We start from the raw sequence: 7242 nt of genomic DNA on the forward strand, positions 1-7242 counted from the left end.
TTTGTCCATTTCAATTAATATTGTACAGTCTATAACGGCTGAATTTTTTGTTTTTTTAAACAAGTGGAGGGGGGCCTAGAGAGACAGAAAGCAAACTGCCTTTTTCCATTTCTTTACATATTTAACTATAAGTGTAGGGTGTAATATACATCCAAAAACGATGGCTGTGTTAAATCTAAAATTCTGACCCAAGTCAGCCTGTGGTGTCAAGTATATCTGGAAGCGCTTCAATCAGCTGGAGAGAATTGACACAGACCAAGTTCTGTATGCAAGGAATATTCTCTAGTTTATTGATACAAAGATACAGGTTTTTATAGGCTACTGAATAAATGAATCCTACGTCATATGCATACAATAGTTTATACCACTAGTTTATGAGAAGCGCTACTGATTAACTTTCTCACGTATTCTTGAGGTGTTTACTTTTCTCCCCCTTCTAAGGACAGATGAGCCTATTATTTCTTATCTCAAGGGGAGTTGGAGATATGCTATGTGCAACACCATGGATACAGCTCCCATACTACCAGCTGGATATGAAGCTCATTATTGTTTTCATAACTGGTTACATTCTTCAGGTGTTCTCTATTAGTTCAACTTCAAGGCCATAGGCTCACATATTGCAAAACTGCAAGTTAACAGAAAAATGAATAATCTCTTCTAGCAAATAATATTTCTATACAAGTTACAATAAAATGGCTGAACAAAGGCCTTATGAGGCCTTAACAAAAAATCATATTTAACATTTCCCATCTTTTATTCAATTTTCGACCCTTTCTCCTCCTACCTACCTAATCCTATCTATAGAACCACATTCTTAATAAGCAGGTACTTATACAGGAGGCCACATGCATAGAGTTGGTCCCCTTAGGAATCTGTCAACTCATCCCCCACTAATAAGCCTGTGATCCTCCCTGTCCTAACTTGATTTATGAGGAGATGCATTTTGGCAAATGTCCATGTCTAGAAAAGATGGTTTCTTAGAAGATGGTTTCTTAAAAGATGGTTTCTTAAAAGATAGTTAATGAGTCTATAGTAGTTCTGCAGGCCTTGCATGTCCTTTGTTCAATCTTTAGTAGTTTCTTGTTGCAAACTCTGCAGTTCTTTGGCTTTGCTAGTCCAAATAATTCATGACACTCATAGTCTGGTCAGGTTTCAGAAGTAATTTCTGTGATCATCAGAGGTTCGGGATTTTCAGTGGTTCCCTTTTTGGAGAGACAACAATCAAGTGTCAGTAACTTCTTAATCAGCCATATATTTAGTTTCATTATCACCTATACGATCAACAGGATTGCTAAACCATTTGCTACTAATGCCAATATTTCCAATATCCAACATGAATCATTACTGACAACTTTACCAATGAGGTTATGCATCTGCACAAAGACATTTTCAGAGTTTACTCTACTATGAGTGCAAATTGTTGAGCACTCCTTCCCATATGTTTCTCACAGTGGCATAGGCAATATGTCACTTAACTGTCTGTTTCATACTGGGTTAGGGAGGCCTTAATCCCTACTTCAGTCACAATTATTCTGGCAAGACATATCAATACAATGAGACAGTCATTTCTATTTATCAGAACAAGACTCCCCTGATTTGAAGACTTTGCAGTGTTATGCGTGAATCCAGGTGTCTCTTTCCTGTACTTTCACTGCCATGGGAGTCGTCAACAGGACTTGATAAGGACCCTTGTATCTGGGTTCAAGACTTCTCCTGATGTGCTTTCTCACGACCACCCAGCCCCCCAGGGTGCAGTTTATGGGTACCTGTATCAAAATTAGGGTTTGCAATGGAGGAGAATATTTGACCATGTATTTCAGTTAGTTGTTTCTATAATAAGGCAACATAATTCAACAAATCACTATATACATGGTGTAGTTGCTATGGAAAATAACAGCCTGTTCTGTTTGCTGTGCCAAACAATATCTCATATGGTGTTAAACCTGTGTCTTTCCTAGCAGTATTTTTTACTGAGTGCAGGTAAACATGAGATCCATGGCAGACCTGTTTCAGCCATTATTTTCTGCATTTTCAATTTCAGTGTACCATTAAGGCGCTCCATACATCCTGAACTTTGGGATCTGTAGGGGGTGTGATAGTTTCTGGAATCCTTGCCCCGTAAAGTGTATCCCTCTGTCACTTACAATGACCTCTGGTACACCATATCATCAGATTACCTCATTCGCAATTTTCTTGGCTAATGCTTTAGCATTTGCTTTTCTATACAGCCATGTCTCCAGCCAGTGACTAAAGAAGTTGACACAGACAAGCACATTCTCAAAGCCCGAGCATTTGGGAAGTTATAAAGTCTATCTGTATCCTCTTATAGGGATATTATGTCTGGGGTGTGCTTTTCCATAGGACAGACTTACTCGGGTTACTTTGTGCACAGACTAGGCATTCTGCCACTAACGACTGTGCTGCTTGGGCGAACCCTGGTACTATCCATAAGCTGCTAGTGAGTACAACCATAGCATCTTTTCCCAGATGCACTTTCTCGTGTGCTATATTGGCCATAATGGGATAAACTACTTTTGGCAGACACAAACGCTGACCTTTACACCACTCCTTGCACTTCTAGTGCTCCATGTATTGCCCAAGTCTTTTTCTTATTTTCTGTTGCTTGTCTTTCCATAAGTTGGAGTGTGCTCTGGTCAAACAGGGGTCAGGGGGTCACCATGTAAATAGACTCCCCTTGGGGTACTGGGGCTATGGCGGCTTCTCGTGCGGCCTGGTCTATTTCACTTAGCTTCGGGGGTAGTATCTCTGTGTGTGTCTTCATCTTCATCACTGTTTGGAGGACAGCTGGAATGCAGTGAACAATGCCCTGGTATGTTCATCATATTGACTGGTTTGCTTGCTGAACCCATAAGGTCCCTACTTTTCCATACAGGGCCATAATCATGCGCAATTACAAATGCATAACTTGAATCAGTGTAAATATTTACTCTTTGTCCTTTTGCATATATGCATGCAAGTGTCAGGGCCTTTAGTTCAGCTTCTTGTGCTGACATGTGACTCGGTAGGTATGTGGTTACAGCACACCCTGTATACGGGACAGGATCTATGTGATAGTGTGAACCATCTACAAAAAGAGTGATGTCTGCATCTGGTAATGGTTTATCTTTAATGTGAGATAAAACCAGAGATTCTTGTTTCATTAGTTCTATGCAATCATGTTCAGAAAAATTTTGTTTGCATTTTTTTTTTTCCTTTCTTTCTGTTCAAGCTGGAATGGAATTCCCCCAAATCCCTAGGGTAACCCCAATATATACAGGTACTTCTCCCATCTTTTGAAACTTGCTGCAATAAGGCAGCAGGATTCAACATTGTGCACTGCTTAAGTGTAACGTTACTGGGAGTAAGCAGTGCTACTTCATTAGGATAGGCTTCAGTAAGGAGCATGTGGAATCCAAGGACAAGGTTCTTGGTTTCTGAGTTCCACAAAGTTTACACTCATTAGATGGAGTGTACAGTACAACGGTTAAGACAGATGTGGTAACTTTAATTCTTCTGGAAGAGAAACACTTAGCTTAAATAACCTGTTAATAAGCCACATCATCAGTTCTATTAGTGTATATAATAATGTGTTGGGCCACAATACTCACAAACACATTCCTGCATTGGGTGTAAACCCCTGTAGTCATGGGTTGCTCTTTTCTTTATTTGGTTGGGTTAAACTTTCATATTAGAATTTTCTAATTATGTATAATGATCTATACATTACTATGGGCCTGAGTCTGGTTCTTCCAAACTTGGCTTTCCTTTCTAGTCTAGTACACATCTACAGCGCACAGCAAAGGAAAATAACGTGCAATCTATATTCCTCCTGCTAATATCAATGAACTCCCCTCTCTGGTCTCCCTTGGACCTTTAAAAAACTTAAAATACAGTTTACTCAGATTCCCCTTGTCTGAAGGTCTTAACATATATCTGTGAACATGAGAGGCTCTGGGGCCTCTTGTGCTTCCTTTTTTTTTTTTTTTTTTTTTTCTTCTAATAAAAAAGGAAAGGGAGGAAGAAAATACACAGTGCGCTCGGCAAGTGTTATATGTCACTCATTTCACAATAGGAGGGAATGTCCTTTGTGCTGTATATCTTCATACTTAGTAAATCTGGCCGGTAACAAATGTTTTGCTTGTGCTTGGTTTCTGTCACAACGTACGATACCGTTAAGGTAACTGGGTGTCCTAGCACAATATCTATACTCTTTTCAAGCACTAAAGCAGAGTAGTATGCAAGTGACCTTAGCTTGCGACCATGTATTTGTGTCAGTACTCCTTGTACATGTGCACTGACTTCATAACAAAATAATGTGAAAGGCTTGTCATAATCTGGCAAAGCCAGTGCTGGCGCTGAAGTTATTTCAGCTTAAAATTGGTTAAACATTTGGTTCTGCTCAGAGGAGAGTATAAATGGCTTGCTATGATCCAGAAGTGCTAATGCAGGAGCACATACAATTGCTCTTAAAGTCTTAAATCTTTTTCATTTCTGTAAAAATATAGAATTACCATACCCACAATAAAAAGAATTATTTACAGTATATGACAATTATAGCACAGTAAATAAGGGCAGTAAATGTCTTTACAAACACTGATTTACTCAAAACTGTAATGAGGATACAAATAAAAACCTTTTGCTTTCTGCACATACAGAAAAACCACCTAGTTCATGCATTTGCTATGCGAATAGCACATAAACTCTAATATCTCTTCCAAAACAAGGTAATCATTACTCAGAAGAGTTTACGTTATTTAAATCCTTCATTAGTTTATACTTATGTTTGTTGTGGTGCAAAGATGGTGCATTGGAAGTTAAATCAATGCAATCTGGATTGCCTAATGGGTCTTTGCAGCTGGAGACCTGTGAATAAAAAAACTTTTGCATAGAGATTAACATTTATTTACTAGGAATTACTGTAACTGTAACATGCGTGTATACTGTTATCAGGTAACCAGTGAACAGCTGCTAAAAGCTTAACTGTGACGCTATGCGTTCCATGCCTTGATTTCCTCAAAGGGGCAGTCCCTAATTTCACAAATAGAGAATGTCAGTGACGAGACCTGGGCGAGTGTTCAAAGCCACTCCTTTCTTATCATCTCTTAGTACAGCCCTTTTAAATGACACTAATTAAATTTCCGGGTTTAGAAACATTCAATCTGGAATCTTGGTTCCAAGTATTCAACCATTTTAAAAGCAGCACTGTCTCATAAATCAGAGTACTCTCGTTAGACACAATACATTGTGTCTGTAAATCATTCAACATTTTCTCAACAAAATCTCTCTCCCGTGACCAAATATTCACAAATATTTCTAGATTCTGTGATTTTCGTGTTCAAAGTAAAAATATATTCACTTAAGTCTCGCTCACAGACGACATTTTATCTCGTAACATTTCTTTAAAGGCATAACAAACCCTCCTGATTTCTGAGAACATTCATCAGCGCCATTTTAACACAGATAAAAACAGCATGTAAGCTCACTCCCACAATTCTCAACTTCATTAAAGAGAAAGCTATATTTCTGAACTTCAGAAACAAAATTATTTTGTTCAAATACAGAAACGGCTTGTTGGATCCCAGCCAGCTTTGTTCTGACACTAGTACTTATAGTGATAATGTACATTATTTACAATCTTGTCCGTGCAATCGGACCAAACATTTTAAAACTTCTTTTGTATCTTTTTAAAAGCTTATCATTAAGCAATGAATGTACAACTTTTTCAACCTTGAAACATGTCTCTTGTAAAAAAACGGACAAGACAGACAAACATTGTGATTTAAAGTAAATCAAACATCTCCCTTATAGAGCACTAAGACAGAGAACAAACAATGTGAATTATCACGGATCTCTCTCACACGCAGTAAGACGGAGACAAAACTCACATACAGAGAAAGAAAACTTAACTGACATCTTCCAGCCTACTGCTGTGGAACTACAAGTCCCAGCATTACACTAAATACAAGTTAGCTTCAACATGTTATCATCAATCAGCACTCCGGACACATTTCTTTAATTTTACATACATTGTCAAAAAACAAAAAACAGTGTGCTTCTTATCTCAACACACTGAAATCATTTACACAGAATAAGGGAGGGGCACATTTCACTTATTCAGCTGCACAGGATCAAACATACATTTATAATATACAACCTACTTGATTCATTATTCAGCTTCCGATGCATTTAGCATATCCACATATATTTCGACTTTTCAGATCTCTTAACTTTCCTGTGCCACCTCAAACAATCTCTTGGGGTTTGATCTCAATACCCCTTTGTTCTTGTCACATTACCACTTGCAACACCTTTGTTTCTCCATCCACACATATCTTTGGCTATCCCCGCTTTCTTGAAAAATTCCCTGCAGACCTTCTACTCCCCCATTTCCTTTAGTCTTTGTGCATCATATCTATGAGGGAGCTGCTGTCATTTGTTTACTATCTATATTACTCGTATTGACAGTATTCTGTTGAGTCCAAATCGGGACTCTTATCTAGTTTCTGTGGGTTGTCCTTGCACTGGACGTCCCGTTCTGTGGACTCCTTGTACTGGATGTCCGTGCTAAATAGCTTCTTTGACAGTATCTGGGACGAAGGTCTTTTGGAAATCTCTCTTACACAATTTGGGCAGATTACAGAATCTCCCTTCTTTGATATACCTCTGGGGATGGTGTCTAAAATGTTCACTCAATGTTCAAAACAATAACTCTCTAAATCCCTCTATTCCATTACATGCTTCTTTGATCAATGTCTTATGTGACTTTTATGCTTTATACATCATACATAGGTACAAACACATGCACTCAAAATTCAATCATCTTTCAAAAATCTAATCAACAATACAATTACAGTAAACAAATTGGGTTAATACTGTATTATATTAATCAGATGATACTTGAGACTCACAAATTCGCGTGTCAGGTGCCTCAGACAGACATGAGGTGACCCAGACTAGGAAGACCAACGAGTAGAAATCTACTGACCGCGGATGTTGGGGTTCAATGTGCTGGGAAACCTCCGTTGTCTGTCTTGTAGCCTGCTGGACAGCGAATCTCTGTGGCGACCTCCAAGTTGTTAAATCTAAAATTCTGACCCAAGTCAGCCTGTGGTGTCAAGTATATCTGGAAGCGCTTCAATCAGCTGGAGAGAATTGACACAGACCAAGTTCTGTATGCAAGGAATATTCTCTAGTTTATTGATACAAAGATACAGGTTTTTATAGGCTACTGAATAAATGAAT

General features: G+C 38.5%; 2 long non-coding RNA genes across 2 annotated transcripts; both read right to left on the bottom strand.

Annotated features, from left to right (window-relative positions):
• Positions 1-260: 260 nt before the first annotated feature.
• LOC142141448 (uncharacterized) lies at positions 261-6897 on the bottom strand. Its single transcript, XR_012688674.1, has 2 exons — positions 6159-6897; positions 261-1766 (listed from the first exon to the last, which is right to left on the bottom strand). It is a non-coding gene; the product is annotated as an uncharacterized LOC142141448 (long non-coding RNA).
• On the bottom strand, positions 3185-6148 carry LOC142141450 (uncharacterized). The gene is made up of 2 exons (XR_012688675.1): positions 4247-6148; positions 3185-3527 (listed from the first exon to the last, which is right to left on the bottom strand). It is a non-coding gene; the product is annotated as an uncharacterized LOC142141450 (long non-coding RNA).
• Positions 6898-7242: the final 345 nt, after the last annotated feature.

Source organism: Mixophyes fleayi, chromosome 2, assembly GCF_038048845.1.
Source record: "Mixophyes fleayi isolate aMixFle1 chromosome 2, aMixFle1.hap1, whole genome shotgun sequence".
Taxonomy (NCBI): Eukaryota; Metazoa; Chordata; class Amphibia; order Anura; family Limnodynastidae; genus Mixophyes; species Mixophyes fleayi.